Here is a 17,238-nt window from a genome sequence, read left to right on the forward strand (position 1 = left end):
CAGGGATTCATGATGGATTCTCTTACGTCTTGTTTAAAATGTAACAGAATTGTCAAAAGTGACTTGTAGTGAGGATGCAATTAAAGACAGATCCAGTTGGCTGGGAAGTCTAATGGCTGCAGTCGTGTGACCAATTCAAGGCTGCCTACAAATTTCGGAGTGGTAGTTATGTGGATTCAGCATGTTCATGACGAGTGTTTAAAAACCGAATGCACTGATTATGATTCTGAGAACTTTTGTAATGGATTCATTAAATGTTCTCTCTCCAGCAGAGACCACAAAGATGTATCCCTTTCTCCATCTCAGCAGAAAGACTTCGAGTGAGACAGGATTTCTAATTGAGTGAATGTGAAACATTCCGGTTTTTGTGTTTACAACCAAATAAATACTTATATCAGAATATCTGTCTTTTAATATGAGATGTCTTCTTAAGAGAGACCGTTTTGCAACTAAAATGGAGAACATTAAAAAAATCAAGGCTTTGGTTTAAATTACTACATAGAGATATATCACATACATTTAGGGGATGGATAGTAAATCTAGCTCTAACCAGAGCAACTATTATAGCTAATAAAGAGGTGTGCGACTCTTATCAAAGCAGGTGCTTTGATATCTGTTGATTCAGGATAGTACCCAGTCCACATTTAAGTTAATTACTGTATACTAGCAAGTAACAGATGTGCTACAGATGGCTAGGGTGATTAAAATAAAAAAGCTCATAAATAAAGATTTTACAGGTTTGGAAGCTAACAATAAATGTATGAATTAAAAAGGAGTATATTAAAACTCAAATGTTTTAGTAATTGAACTAAAAATATATTTATTTATTTATTTATTATCAGTCAGTTGCTGTGAATAGGATTAAAACAGAATATTGAGTTACACACTCATTCCCATTTGACTTTACTTCTACTCTGCCAACAGTCACTGTGGGATAACATGTGAGTACTCTCTTCTTGGTTCTGTGCTTTCACCAGCTTTCATTAAGAGCATAAAATGAGGGTCAGTCTGAAAGTGTCTGGTGGTCTTTTATTTTTTTAGTATGTACATTTAAATTTATGGAAATAAAGCTTTTTACAGAACTGTACTTGTTCCTAAAGAATCCTTTAACCAGCATTTCTAGTTTTTGACTGGAAATTCTGTGCTGAAGGGAGAGGGAGCCACACAGACAAACATACACCTATCTCAGAAAAAACAATGTGGTCCTGTAGGCAATGCAGGATCAAGAAGTTGAACCAGGGGTTCCCACAGGACTAGTGGATATCTTGATAAAAGGCTTTTGTTTGGTTGTTCTTTTACCCTTATTTTCATCCTAAGTCAAACCATACCAATACGGAGTCTCAAAAATTTTATATGACAAGGAAATGGTTTCCTGCCCAGCTGTGAAGGGCATCATTGTAAGGTGAGAAAGATTATGGAATGTTAGTAAAGGAAATGATACAATCTCAGTAATATAAGTGTGTAGGGATAGGCTTACCCAAATTCTCAATTAGTAATAAAAATTTAGATGACCACATGCATATTTATGTGTGTTTAGATATATATATGATATTTTATTTGCCAAAAAGTCTTGATCTGAGCATTGTTGTGTCATGTGAGCAGATCAGCACAAGATGCACTGCAGAAATACTTCCTTCTCTCATGTATTAAATTTGGTTCGTATTAATGTTTTCTATTAGTTTGGATTTTTGGATATGGTGGAATATTATCAAGTATAATGCAATACTGTTCAGAGACATGCTTTAGGTTTGCTTCTTCACAGACACACCCTTAAAGAATTAGACAGGAAGAAAAAATGTTGCCTTTACCTGGATTTGCAGCTGGATGAAGCACCTTCTTAGAAATCACTTTAAAATTTCTATCATGTCATACGAAAAAGTCCTTTATTTCCCTTTGGTTGTGAGACAAATACCCCACTCCTAACCCAGATCTACAGAAGATGTTAGTTGAAGAAGTATTTAGCATTGATTAAACTTTCTCATTTCAGCATATGCTGCTGGCACTGGGAAGACCTGGGAAATCCTCTCGCAGTAAAGGGAGAGGAGATGCCTTTTCAGTGCTGAATAAACCACATGTGCTTTAAGTATGGAGAAGTGTGGTTATTTTGCATTAATGAAACCTGAACATGTCAATACTGGAGGCTGTTTCCTTTTGATAAATAGTGTCATATTATACTGGCTGTCATTGTTGTATTTGCTCTGCCAAAATCCTCTGCAACTCATCGTTTCCCAAGCTATATGGGGATTCAGCTCCTCAGGTTTGTCTTCATATTAGGTTTAGGATAAACTATATCTGCTCTCTTTTATTTTTTAAAAATATCTTGCTATTTCTTCTTTTACCCATCCTACAGGCATTGATATAGACAAAGAATTGTGAATAATTCTTTTGAATAAAGTCAGCACAAGAAAAGTGATATATTGTGAGTAGTGAGCAGTGGAAGTTTAGCACAAGTAGATGCTCTACTGCATCCAGATCATATTCAAAATCGGCTTCTGCATGTCCAACACGACAATTCTTTTGGCTGGGGCACAGGGCTGTCATGCATATGGAACTGGATTTCTCTGCAGTCTCAAACCTGAAATCTCCTGAGTTTGCACTATAAGGGATTATACTTGTTACTAATGACAACTCTATAATCCGCTATCAGATTTCTCCACCAAACATAGTTCTAGTCACAAGGTCTACTCAAGTTAGTGTCTAGAAAACATATTTTCTCCACAGCTGCTGTAGTTTTTAATTTTTCTTTCTGTGGGCAGCATGCAAAGGACTACAGTAAATTATCTTTGCTGTTGTATATCACATCTCACTTGTAAGTATAGTGCCAGAATTATGATGTGAATTGTTAATATTCCAATGCTGAGTACTGAAGTTGATAAAAATCTGGCATGTAGGATGATGGGATTATCAGTATGAGTTCAGTAAAAGGCGTATACATGTTATTGCTTTAATCAGTTGTTTTCCGTGAAGTAATTTTAGAGTATCCAGTTCTTCATCTTTGTCCAAAGATTTTGATGGCGTTATGAAAAGCAAACCAGCATCTAGAGGTGAATAATTGAGTGAAGCTGCTATAGAGAAGGTGGAGAGCTGGTTTAAAGACTTTCTTGCAGTCAGATTCACTGGAAAAACAGAACAGTGAGATGAATGAGATTCTCTAGAAAACTCTGCGTTTGGGGTCAATCAATTTTTATTAGTAATCTGGTTGACGGACTAGACTGTATATATATGAAATTTGTATATATGTTGGAATCTGAAAGGTTTCTAAGCATTGTTGGAAGACAAAACTGGAATTCAGAATGATTTTGGCAAACTGAGGAAATTATGGGAAAACCAAAGGAGATTAATTAATAGGTCTAAGGTCAAACTCTTGCACTTCTGCAGGAATTGACAGCTTCACAGCTACTGATTAAGTGGAAATTTTACAGAAATAAAACTTGAGTTTTAAAATTAACCACAAACTGAACTTCAGTCCTGTCTTTGTGATGCAGAAAAGTCAAACCTCAAACTGGAATTTATGTATATCTGAATTTATGTGTAAAAGATACAGATTAGTCCTTCTGGTCAATTTGGCTTTGTACGGCATCAGATGGGAGTGAGCCTAAAGAGCATCAGGGGTGAAGAGGATCTAACATGTGACTGGTGACAAAGACCAGAAAAATGTGGGGGTTTTATTTTAGGGAATAGCAGTCAGTGGGCAATGTGTTAAGAGTCATCAAATATAATAAAAAATACCAGCAAAGAAGATACAGACTCTAAATGTATAATGCTAGATGGTGAATAGCAGGCTTATATGTCAGCAAACCAAACACAAGTTAGAAATCAGGGAAAACTTTATAGCAATACACTATTTGGATTATTTGCCTGAGCAAGTTTTAAAATCTTCATTACTGGAGGTTAATAAATGTATAAACAAACATCTGTTATGAATAAGATTTAATTTACCTGCCCTGGCAGTGATGGAAATGAAGTAGGCGCCTTTTGAAGGAACTTGCAGCCCTGATGTCTGGATTTCTGTGTGGGTTTGTTCATTTGTTTGTTATGATTCTAATGGAAAATTGATATTATCAGAAAAGAAATTTTGGGCTTTAGGACTACTTACTGCTTTGTGTACTTAAAGCCTGAAAAAATTAACACCTACAGGTAATATTGCTTAAATTTACGTGGTAAGAGTTTCTTAAGTTAGGCAGATCAATACTGTCATGTTGATCGATAATTATTTAATGTATCTGTGGTAGGGTAAAATCAGATGTTCTTATCCTTTCGGTATGTGGTAAATTGTGTCTTCCTTCTGAAAAGCTTCTTTTATGACCATGCCTAAAATGAAAACTTTCATCTGCTCTGACGTCTTGGTGGTAAATAAAACATATTATTAGTATTTTGGCTTTTTAAAAAAGTGTCAGAGTTATTCTGATAACTCTTGTGACCTTCTAAAAGTGGTAATTTGGAAAGCAATTTAAGAAAGCTAATAGTCTCCACTGGCACATAGGCCTGTGTGGTGTTAGAGTTTGTTACCAACTTCCACAGTAATTTGTGCAATAATGCAATATTTGTGTCCATGCCTTCAGTCTCACTGCTACTGATGTGCTGTTCCACGGGGCATGATGCTGTCATGTAAAGTGGCATAAACTCAGATTGAAAAGTAGCGTGACATCTTTATCACAGGGAGGAATAACTTACAGCAGTAGCTGATGGGAATTGGAGAGAGGCAAAGGATTCAGTTTCTTGTATCCCTGTAACTGCCTTTGCCGGGCTGGAGATGGGCATGGCAGAGCAAGCAGGGTGCCCTGATGGGCACCTGAAGAAATGGTGGATGGGACACCTGAAGAAATCCTCTCTAGAGATGAGTGGTTCACCAGTAATCCAACAGTCAGTATCTATTCTGCCTGCCCCCAGGATGTTTCATTTTTCATAGAGAAAACATATTTTTTCATCCTGAGAGGTGCTTCCATCACTATGGATTGCAGGTATGCTGGAAATGTGTATTTAGATCCACTGTTCAGTAATGGAAGGACAGAGGACTGAAACACTTTTGCAGTAGTTGTATACAAAAATATAATATTGTATAGAAAAATTTAATTCTTTAGGCACTGTGACAGGAAATTGGAATCTTGACTGCTAATTATGATTTATGCTCAAAACAAGAAGGTTACTTTAGATTTTTCGTGCTTTGCATATCTTCACATAGAAATGCCCTAATGCATTTTCAGTTCTCTTAGTTACCTGAAATATCTTTCAGATCTGGAAGGAGTATCAATTCCTACCAGGCTTGTTTGTTCCAAGTTGCAGCATTACCTCATGGGTTTATGCTATCAAATACAGAAAACATTTAGCTCTGTTAGCTCTCATGGATCCTCATGAAAAGTTCATAGAATCATAGAATGGCTTGGGTTAGAAGGGCTCTTAAAAATCATCTAGTTCCCACCCCTCTGCCATGAGCCAAGTTGTAAATGAATTTGATATTATACACAGATGTCAGCTCCATTATAAAGGCAGAACATTGAAATCAGATCCTGTTATTGCTGAGCTCAACATCCATTTTTAAAGAAAGAAAACCCATTGATGTCTTTGCTATTTACAGTAGCCCACTGGGGTTACTGGAGGATGTGGGCATCATGCATGGCAATACCTGGAGGGCCTTAGCTGGGGGTTGGTTTATATGACTGTTAAGTGGTACTGCCTTTTCCACCTGAAAATATTTTCAGACAAATATGAACATTCATCAAATGTATGTGAAGAAGAAGAGCTAAGAAATGTTTGTGGAATTGACTGATGGCATTTCTAATTTTCCATAGTGAAATCAAATCTTTATGAAAGTTGAAGTATTCCAAAATGCATTAGACCAAGTAATTCCAAGGTTAATATTGAAAGTGGGATGTTTTCTAGTGCCAAAACATTGTCAAAAAGACGTAAGTGCAGACCTGCTAAAGAAGCACTTGTTCTCTGAATAGGTTTGTGGGATAGGTATAGTGACAGTTCTGCATCTCCATGCAGCAGACACCCCTTTTGTTCTACAGTTCTGTTCAGTCAAATTACCTCTTATACTTCTGTTCCATCACTATTAGTTCCTAAGAGAGGAGCAGTGTGTTTGGGGAGGGCTTAGGCAAGAGAGTATGCATTATTGAAGGCATATGCAGTACACAAAGATTAATTGAGAGTCTTGTTAAAGGGTAGAATGTTCTGTTAAAAGTGGTTCATGAGGTGAACTAAAAAACCTCTTGAACTGCTTCCCCTGCGCACTTCTGTTGAGATGGACTCAAGTTGGGGAGGAGAAGCAGTGATTTTTGATTATGTAAATAACTTTTTGCTGTGGATGGGAACATGTTCTCATTTGAAATTATTTTTAACCACTTGGATAAGAAGATTTCAGGATGAAATTGTGTATTTATAAATGCTTGTCAGTAGTGAATGACAGTAGGAAATTAACATTTACATTATGAAGGATTCTTTAGAGAATGAATTGTTAGGTTAGAAAGTATTGTTTTGCATCAGCAGGGATAGTGGCAGAGAAGTGGAAGGATAATGCTGGAATATTTACTTGTCTCTGGATGAGCAAGTGGTTTTCCTCTGGAGCACAGAGCTCTGGCTCCTGTGATAAACCTCCATGACTGAGAAGGGCTGCTCTCATTAGATCTTGTCTTCTGCAAGTTCTGCCAAGCTCCTAGGTTGATTTGGGAGTCTCAGTGTGGCATATAAACTGAATCAGCCCTGATAGTAATTGTTACCATGTATTTACGGCATGTAGACTCAATTCCATTTTTCACATCACTCTTTTTTTAAGCCAGCTGTTGTCTAGGAGCAGCCTGGACTCTGTTGGTCCTCTGTTTCTGTCTGCAGGTGCTTATTCTGAGGTTAGGAGCGGGCATTGTTTTGTTCTGTGGGGGGTGTAATTTGATGGACAGAATGGTAACATTACTCCCACAGTGAGGATTAACTGAAAAGCCAAGTGATACCATCATGGAATCAGTGAAGGTGCAACCCAGGGATGATTGTGGCAATTCATTTTCCCTCAGAAGTCTTCTCTGTATTCGAGCGTGTTTGAGATTGCAGTTGAGTTTGGTTTCAAACAGGAAGCATATGGCAGTGAGCTGGGGAGCCAAGTCTTATGCTGGGACACAGGACATCAAAGAAGCCACATGCATGATTGGATCTCTTGTTCTGCTTGAGTTAAGCAGCAGAATGTTTTTCTGTGAATATTAGCTCATATTTGAGAATTAATTTATTTCAATCCTCTCTAGACATGTCTTTTGTTCATCTTCCACAAATAGACTTCAGCAAATGGCAAAAGGATTTTCCAAGTCAATAGATTTTAACTATGCATTACAGAACTCTTGAGGATGGCAGTTGGAATTTATAATCACAAACACCTAGGACAGACGTCTGATTCTCCAAGTCACAAGTTGATCGGGCAAAACTAAACTTACCTGAGCTCTGACATGGCATAAGGGAACATCTCATTTTATACCAAACAAGATAGAGGTCAAGAATTACTTTAAAAATATTCTGAGGTAACTATTGTGGATACTTTGCAAACAGTAGAGTAATTTGTCTGAATAACATAATACAGTGTTCTGTGATATACTGTATTGAGATGAATTTAGTGTTAATATACATGGAAATCACAGAGCTTGATTACAAGTGATTAAGTTAGGTAGGTGCCTTTTTATTGGGGATCTTAAAAGATGGACTGTTTTCTGGCTCTTAGCATCTCTTCCCTTCCTGTATACATCTTTGCAGAAGATTTATGATTTTCAGGAAATGCAATTTGTCTCACCATTCTCAGTTTCACCTTTTCCTAATTATAATGGAAGCTAGGGTGAGGGTGGTAAGTGAGGTCTGCAAGCCCATGGGCCAGTGCTTCACAGCTGAGCTGTGGAACTGCATTGCAGGTGTGTTGTTTTCAATTGGCAGTATATAGTGATATTTGAAATATTCTGACAGAGATCCCCTTATTTAACATTTTTGGAACCAGTTTCCTGCAGACAGCATACCTGATATTTAAGGAATTTTTCTTCTCTTTTCTGAGACAGGACAGTAAATTGTCACCAAGTGCTCTCATGCTAAAAGAGAAGATAATAGAAAATTCCAAAGCAAATGTAAATAGGCCTTCTCATCTGTGTCCAAGGATGCCTGACATTGCTATCAGTAATGTGAGTGATGCTAATTTAGATTAAATCTGTGCCTAGCATGTCCAGTTTTCAAAGTAAGGACTAATGCATTTCTCTCTCCTTGCTGTGCTACACACAGAGCCTTGTGTAATCACTACCAAAAGATAAGAATGAAATGGGAAGAAAAAACAGCAAAAAACAATGCTGTTCTGATGGGAAAGGCAAAGAAAAGCTAGGTAGAAAAGAACGATTGTATGCGCAATTAGTGCTGCGATAATAATTGGAAATGCAGTTACTAAAGGTCAGCCATCTCCAAAGGCAAATTTTGCTTTCCTGCTCATAGACTTTGAAATGGTGGGGGAGAAGCTTGGGGGAAGTAACAAGTAGGGATAGGGTGGGCAGCAGAGGACAACAGATCGTGTTTCCCTCCTCAGGACCTTAGGTCTTCTAATGATGAAGTCACATACATCTCTAGTGATTGTATGCCTTCCAGTATTGCCTATTCACTTCAAGGCATGGAAGATGCTGCTCTCATCCTATTTAATTATATTCTGCCTTTGTGTATCTGCTGCTCAAGGGATTGAAGAAAAGCAGAACTAATTCTCTCCCACATTTTTCCCTTCCATTTGACACATTTACTAAAAAAGACAAGGTATTTTTCCCCCAAAATCTGTACCTAAAGATTTGAAGAGACAACTGTAAAGCATAAAACTAAAGCCTGGAAAATCTCCCTGCTATATGCATAACCCAAGCTGTATTTTCTTGAAGACATCTCATTGAAAATATGACATAAATGTTCTTCTTTTCTTTCCTTTTATACTTGACAGTATGTGTGTAAAGATGTGAGAGCCTGAATGTGGTGTTACTTATTGTTGTTGTTATTTAGTAAAGCCACAGAGCTGAAATGATAAGTAATTCAAACCTCATCATAATAAGTAGGCATGACTCACGGATTACTCCTAAAGTATTTGTTCCATTAATCCAACTCTACTGTGTGGTTTGAAAGTAATTACATTTTGAATATCAGTGTGAATAACTTAAAGGTTTGGGATCACTTGAAGTTTCTTATCAATCATCAGCTAATATCCCTTATAATTTGCATTCTTAACAGAATAAGTGACTGAAAGCTACTTCTTATATTGCTTCTTTTTATAATTATTTACATTTTCCTTTGTTTGTATGGTAATACCCTTCACATTTACATCCTTTAGTGTCTTAGAGGCTACACGTATCAAATTCGTTCTGACGCCTTTTCCTGGTCTTAAAATCAAGAGTCAAACACGGTTAGAAGGGAAAAAGGGATTTTACCTTGGTATTTATTTTAAGGATCTTTAGGTGCACACGTCCAGGTCGAATGCACCGCAATGCACACCGCAATGCACACCCCCACAATAGATCTGGTATAACATTATAGGTCTTACTAATTAGCATACCTATCAAAAATTCCCTAATGAGAGGCTTGAATGAGCCCCCCCCCCCCCCCCCCCAAGGAGCCTTCCCCTGGATGGTTCTATCTTAGTTTACAAAATGTGTTCTGGAGAGGACCTTGGGCTCTGGGGCACACAAACCCTTGCCTACGAAACCTCTAAAATGTTTAGTCTTCTAGCTGAACAAACAAGTCCAAGAATGTAGGCAAAAATCAATAAGACTACAGAAGTTGTAAAAAGGTATAACAGGGGTATAAAAGAAAAGGCAAAAAATCTTCATGGCATCAGTTCTATTTTAATGCTTTATGGAGACAAATCCAGAAGTTTCTCTGACCTTTTGCAATATTTGAGGGAATATGAAGCATCTGAAGCTCAGTTGTGTTGAATGCATATTTATTTATTCGTGTAAAATATGCAAAATATTAGGAGAATCTGAGACAGATCCAAAAGCTATGACAAAGAAAATAATTACAAACTTTAAGTGCTAATCAAAATGCTATCCACACTTAGCTGCTGAATAGCCCATATGTGGCCAATGCAAATAGGGATGTGATGTGACTGTTCCTTGTTATGCTAGATTAGTCAGTTCCTGAAGACACAGACTGATACGGAGGACAATTTCTATGGGATTTGATGGGTCATCTGATTATCATATTTCACATTATTCTTACTAATCTCATGCAGTAGAATAGATGGATCTGTGAGCAGGTAAATAAAGAATGCAACTATATTCACATCCAGAGCATTCTCATTCGGAAGGGGGCCTAAAGGATCATCGAATTCAACACTTAAGTGAATGGTCCATACAGGGGTCAAAGCCACAACCTTGGCATCATTAGCACTCTGTCCTAAGTTGGAACAGAACATCACTTTTTCTTTTGAGACAGTTATGCAGCAATGCAAATGTTTAGCAAACACAAAAGAAAATTATTGCTATATGTAATTTTTTAATAATGCTAATGAAGGAAGGAAAGTATTACCACTGGAAAATACTTCCATCCTCCATCACACTCCTTAAGTCTAGCTGTCTCATTCTTGTGAATCTGAAGTGCAGGAATGCAGGCTCCATGTTAGTTACAGAGAGAAAAATTCGGTTCTATACATAGTACATCATGATGAAAGAGCAAACGAGCTTTGAGGCTGCTTCTGAAACTTGCCCAGAGCTTGCTCAGTAAGAGGTAAGAAAAGCTTTTTAGATTCTGTAACTGTTTCTGGAAAGTGTTTTGCATCTGTCAAGTCCTTTATTTGTCAGTATAACTCTTTTCTTGATCTCCTGTAATGTGATCTGTCTGGGTCTCAAAAAATAATGTTCCTCAGTCAAAAAAAAAAAAAAGAAAGAAGTGTGGTTTAAGAATTGTTTTACTTGTCTTTAACTATAAAGTGGAAGAATGAAATTTGTCTCTCTTTCTTAAAGTACATTACAGATGATCCTACTGCCCAAACTCATTTACTATTATTAGATCTTTTGAACCTGAGATGTGCTGACATCCTGTCTTTAATGCTCTTGTAAATTTTGAAGTAAACAGATTTCAAAGACACTTGACTGTTAGTGTGAAGACAAGGTCAAAGAGTTGAATGACACATCTTCCTTGTACAGTAAGACTACCTATCAATCAGTTTTACTAGCAAATTCTTAATAAAGGAAAGAGATCAGAACATGACAAATATATATCTTGGAAAATATATGTGCATTATGTCCGTTCTGGTATCCTTGGACTAGTAGTTAATGATGAACAACCATTACATATGACCTGGAAATATGGTTGTCTCCTGTAGGAGAACCTCTTTTAAACTGAAAATTAGAAACGGAAAAAATCTATTATGTCAAAGTGTTCTGAACAACACACATTTAAGTAACTAAAATAAGCAAGATGGTTAAATTAAATTTAAGAATTATCATGTTTTGCTATTGATAATTCAAGGATGGTCATTTAAAGTCATAAAAAAGATTATTTCAGTTATTTCAAACTTCACTCACAATGCATTTGGCAAATATATGCTCAGAAGTTAGGTCATTTTCCTCCTTCAATATGCTGAAAGATTTTGGCATTTTTTAGCATGCCCTGTGGTGCCACTATGTTTTATTTCCTTAGATTTTCTGTAGCATTTTTTCTACAGATGTTACAGACAGGTTAATAAATGGTAATGTTAAATCCAGCCAGTCTCCCACTTTAATAGTAGGACACAGTCTGAATGGCTCTGGAAGAAGGAATTCCTGTTACCTACTAAGTAAATATATAGAAACAACAAAATTTGACTCTACTATCTCATGGGTATTAGCAAAGATATTAAAAAATCAGCGAAAATATAAAATGCCTCCATGGTAAAGGACTTCAGGTGCATTCAACAATCAAGGAACAATATGTGTCTTTAAGATATATAGTGAAAGTTTTCATTTAGTCATTATTTCATGATTAAAATGAGAATTTTTCTCAGTAAAAAGAAAAAAAATCAGTTCATACCGGGAGATCCACTCTGATCAAGTCTGCACACAAGATACATTTACATATAAATTTACACATATTTATATTACATATAAATGTATACATATTTATATATGTAAATGTCCCTTGTGTGGTGAATTTGGCAGTGCTTGGTTAATAGTTAAACTTGATAATCTTAGAGGTCTTTTCCAACCTAATTGATTCTATGATTTTATGAGGCGAGCAGATTGCAGTCTGTGTTTTTCCATGGGATTTTCAACAAATGTAGGACAATAGGAATTGAGTGACACCTCCCAACCACCTTACTGTTGCTTTCCCCAGTGATAGCTGGAGTCTGGATTTCATGGAAAAAACTGCCCTGGAGTGGATGTGACTTGGAAGTAAGAACAGCAAATGTACCTTGGTCTCTTCCCAAATGCTGGTATGTTGGGCTTCAATTTATTGGTGTAAGATCAAGCTGGATTCCAAGTCACATATAAAAGGTACTTAATAAAACATGTCTGGTGGGACTAGTGGCTAGAATTTGGGATCTGTGCATTTATTTGCAGAGTGGTGGTGTCATGCTGAACTTTCCCTGTGAACTGGAGGCTTGACCGCATATACCAAAATATTTGCCAAAGCTTGCATAGTTAAATTCCCCAAAGTGGAGGTTTAGAGTGGAAACAACAACAGCAGAAAAGGAAAAAAAGCTTTCCTTGGGCAAATCCTTTTTTTTTTTTTTTTTTCATTTAAGCTTGACTGCTTTGGGCCGTTGAATAAGCCTGAGCTATGACTGCAAAATGACATTTAGATAAAATGCTTTTGTGCCACTTTTCAGACTGCAAATGTAGAGTTTGGGATAAAACTATAATTTCAGACTTCACATCCAAAGATTGTGCAGGCTCTATGTTGTAAGCACTTTTCTTATCAGTAAATGTGAAGGTTTCTTTTGCTGCCTTAACCAATAGTGCTGCCAGTTAGGAACTTCTTTGGAACAAGCGAACTCCAAGCAGAGTTCAATTCTGCTGAACTTAAAGACAAAGCAAAATACCAAAGCTTTTGGTTTTAGTTTGTGAAGTTGCGGATTTCCGAGCAAATACGCAATGAAGTTCCTTTTATGACTTGGTGATGCTTTAACTGTGTTGGTTGTCTACAGAAAATTAATTTTGGTGCACAGTATCTTCAACAAAGTCAAATTATGTAATGTAACTTTCAGTAACTGCAGAATCACAAGCTGAGTGAGGTTGGAAGGGAAATCTTTGACATCATTTAAGCCAGCCCCCTTGATCAAAGGGGGTGATGAAAGCATGGTGATATAGATCTTGTCCATTTGACATTTGAGTATCTCCAAGGATGGAGATACCACAAGTACCCTGGGCAACCTGTTCCACCGTTCAGCCACCCTCATGGTAAAAAAAAAAAGTATTTTCTTATGTTTAAATGGAGTTTAATGTATTAACAATTAGTTGCTTAATGTATTTGTGCCCATTGCCTCTTGGCTTGTCACTGAGCACTGCCAAGAAGAGTCTGGCTCCATCTTCACTCACATCAATTATTTATATACATTGATAATATCTCCCCTGAGCCTTCTCATTTCTGGGCTGACCCATCCCAGCTCTCTGAGCCTTGCCCTCTGTTACAGATGCTCCAGTCTCTAATCATCTTTGTAGCTCTTTGCTGGGTGTACTCCATTATGTCCATGCCTCTCATTCTGAGGGGCCACATTGCTGCAGCTGTATCTCAGCAGTGCTGAGTGGGAAGGATTCACCTCCCTCGCCCTGCTGGAAATGCTCTTCCTGATCCAGCTCGAGACACTGTTGGCTGCCTTTGCTACGAGGACACTTTGTTAGCTTAGGTTCGATTTGCGGCCCACCAGGACCCCCACAGATTTTTCTGCCAAGCTGATTTCCAGCCTGTTGGCCTCCAGCATGTACTGGTGCATGGGGTTATTTCTTCCCAGGTGCAGGACTTTCTACCTTGCTTTGTTGAGCTTTATGAGATTCTAGTTTGCCTGTGTCTCCACATGATGTGTTACTGATACATCAGCCCCTCCTCACAGTTTTATATAATCTATAAACTTGTTGCCATCATCCCATGGATCTCTTTCCCATCCTCTTGGCTGCTGTGAAATTTGATGATGTCCATCTGCAGCTGTTCTCATGGTGACCTTCACCCACCCCAAGGCTCTTGCAAGGAAGGAGTGCATCTCCTGCTGTCCCAGCCTCAGCGAGAGAGCCCAGACACCCCAATAACCTCAGAGCTACATCCTCTACAGGCAGCTCTATCTGAGCTTCAGTAGTGGACGATAGGGGAAGCAGAAGAACAGGTAATAACCTTCATTTCTACAAAAGAACTCCTTTTTAGACACTGGGTCACTTTTTTCTCTTCCTAGTCTCCTTTAATGTCAGACAAGAATGTGATTGAAGTTTTCAGCTCCTTCAGTGCTTTGAGTTATTTTGAATGCAGCGAACTATTTTTGTTCTGTGGGGGTTGTTTTAACTTCCATTTAAAATTACATGCCAATAATTTATAGTGGACCAAGCTTCTGTTAGGGGCAGTTAGTCATCATCAAGTGAATGGATGTATCAGCATGTCACTGTGGTATATATCAACCTCCTCTCCCATAAAGCACAGTGGCAGCTGTGAATACACTCTTAGTGCAGCTTTCTTTTAAGAAAATAGAGCCAGCAAGGCATGCATTCAGAAGATCCCTTCTTCCAAGGATCATTGCCTTACTGCTTTATTTTTGGAATGTTCATTAACATGGCGTGGAGGCACCATAGACCCATGTGGAGGTGTTAACGGCCATAAAATTGGCTGCTTCCTGTACTTGTTGCTATGAAGCATGATCTTAGTTTGGAAACTCCTGTGTAAATGCTTGTATTTGTCTTAGGATTCTGTTTCCTAGCAAACCATGACACAGTGCAAAATGTGCTGCATTTGCTGTGGCTGGCCCTCTTAACCTGTCAGCATAATTTATGGGAACACTTCGCAACACCTTCTGCTGCTAATGGTCTCTCAGAGTCCTGCAGAAAAGGCTAGTTCTGCCTCCTAATTTTAAGAGCCATGATGGTGGCACTGTTTGTCTCTTTTCTGGATCTATTTTGGATTTATGTCTGGCCAAGGGTTTGAAAGAGCTGCTATTAAAGCAGAAACATCTGCTGGGGCTTTACGTGCTGCTAGCTTGCCAAGTTCAACAGCACACTAAACTACAGCTGATGGGCTCAGCCCTCCACAGGTGTCACTGCAGTTACAGGAGAATGACTGTAAGGGAAATTGGGCTCCTGAAGGCTCTAAACAAAATAAATAAATAAGTAAATAAAACCCCTTCAGCAACTGTAGAAGGCTATTAGGAGATTATGGCTGGGGTCATTAGCAAATAACAGAAACAAATCCTGCTGAAGTGGTTGTGAGTATCTGAATTCCCCCTTGTCCCTGGTTGCTGCAGCATCCTGAGATGTGCCTCCTCCCATTCCTACCTGCAGGCTTCCCATTGTGTTCTGCATGCTGCCAGCTCAGGCAGCACAGACACTCAGTGATTTTAAATGCTGTTAGGAAAACCTGATTTTGTTTAACCATCTGAATTTTTCATGATTCAGACACATCATGGCAACCTCGTTCATGGGCAGACATGGGCGAGGCAGATGATGGTTTTGACATGGACTGTGAACTTTTTTTGAAGGAGAGGAATCCAAAATAATACTTTAAAATTCCTTGTAAAGGTTTTGTTCCTGATGCAATTGTAGTAACTTGAAATAATCACTCCTTTGATACTGGAGACATGGGAACTGATATCTTGGATGAACTTGAACAGCATCTAAGCACTGCCCAGCCTCCATCCTGGATGTGTACTTGCAGTTTCAGAGAAGCATGCCAAAAAACTCACAACAGGCAGCAGTGGGTCTCTAATACATTTCCAGAGTCTATTTTTCTGTATATACTTATTGTTCAGGATTTTTTTCTTTTTAAAAATGTTCAGTTACTCTCTTAGTTTTGCCAAGCATTTGGCTTCAGGTGCAGAATATCACAGTCAAATTACTGACGAAACATTGACTTCATTTACCTTTTTATAAAGTGCTACAACCTAGCCATATAGTTCATTTTCCCTCTCACGTCCTCCACAGCAATCATAAAATGGAGGTCAGCACTTCAGCAGCAAAAGCTAAAACTGCTACAATTGGAGTAAAAGAAGAGTTCTGCTTACAGAAGAGTGAGTAGAAGACTGTAATAGTTGGCAGAGCCCATTGCTAGAGGAAGAGATAATTGAATATGAATGTGCACATTCAATTTATTAAATTATTATCAGTTCTTTTTAAATTTTGTAAATGTTTCCATTCCAACCAGTTCTTTCCAGTGATTACAAGAAATTTGCTGTTCTGGTCAGAAAGCACAAGGCCAAATTCTCTCGTATATCCCAACATGTTTCTTGCCTTCCAAGAAGCTGCCTGACTGAGAATAAAGTTGTTTCAGAAATATTTCAGCTGTGTTTAGTGGTTTAAATAAAAAGCCTGGGCTATGGGAAATGCCTAGCATTTTTCCATGGTGGAAAATTTTAATGTTCCTTGAAAACCTCAAGAAAATATTCTTGAACCATCTCCTTTCCCCAAAGAACACAAGTATGTGAGATAAGAAATAATTCCTTTGTAATTACTCATTTCCCCTCAGAACACTCATAAAAGAGAAATCATACTGGAAGTGATATATGTGTGTTTCCACTTCTGGCAATATAGTTAGTAAGCATAATTTTGGAAAATTGCATTTTAGCAACAGACTTCTTTTTCCTAAGCTAAAAAAAAGCCCAAACAAAAACAACTCCACCAAAACTAAACCCAACCTTTTTTCCAAAGGTGGTTGTCTAAATAGGTGAAAGGAAGTTAGTATTACATAGGAAGTATTAATTTGTTTTGTAGGTAGTAATTGAATAGTTAATTAAATAGTTAAGTCTCTCAATGGCAAACCTCCCAAATACTCCACGATACACTCCATTCCTTGCTGAGACCTACTAATGCAGTGCTGCATTTGCAGCTGCTGAAACTAAATCTACACAGGGTTGTTTCTTGGGATAAACGCTTGCATACTAACTGTTAGTTACACAATATGTTGAATTCAATGAAGAAAGCGTGGTAAGAAATTGATCTTTCCCTGTTTCCCACAATTTCATTCTTGTTTTTTACTCCCTCGTGTAGGTCACCAGAACTGTTTGTGGGAAGGGATTGTGAACAGCATTAGTGAAATGATCCAAAAGCAAGACTTCTAAATCTTTAATTTGACTGTGAATAATTTAAA

At 37.8% G+C, this 17,238-nt stretch overlaps 1 protein-coding gene across 5 annotated transcripts in view; it reads left to right on the plus strand.

The window, feature by feature from the left end:
* Nucleotides 1–17,238, plus strand: part of SORCS2 (sortilin related VPS10 domain containing receptor 2) — a 544,237-nt gene that overhangs the window by 278,917 nt on the left and 248,082 nt on the right. The gene's annotated exons all lie outside the window — the stretch shown is intronic.

Source organism: Corvus cornix, chromosome 4, assembly GCF_000738735.6.
Source record: "Corvus cornix cornix isolate S_Up_H32 chromosome 4, ASM73873v5, whole genome shotgun sequence".
NCBI classification, from domain to species: Eukaryota; Metazoa; Chordata; class Aves; order Passeriformes; family Corvidae; genus Corvus; species Corvus cornix.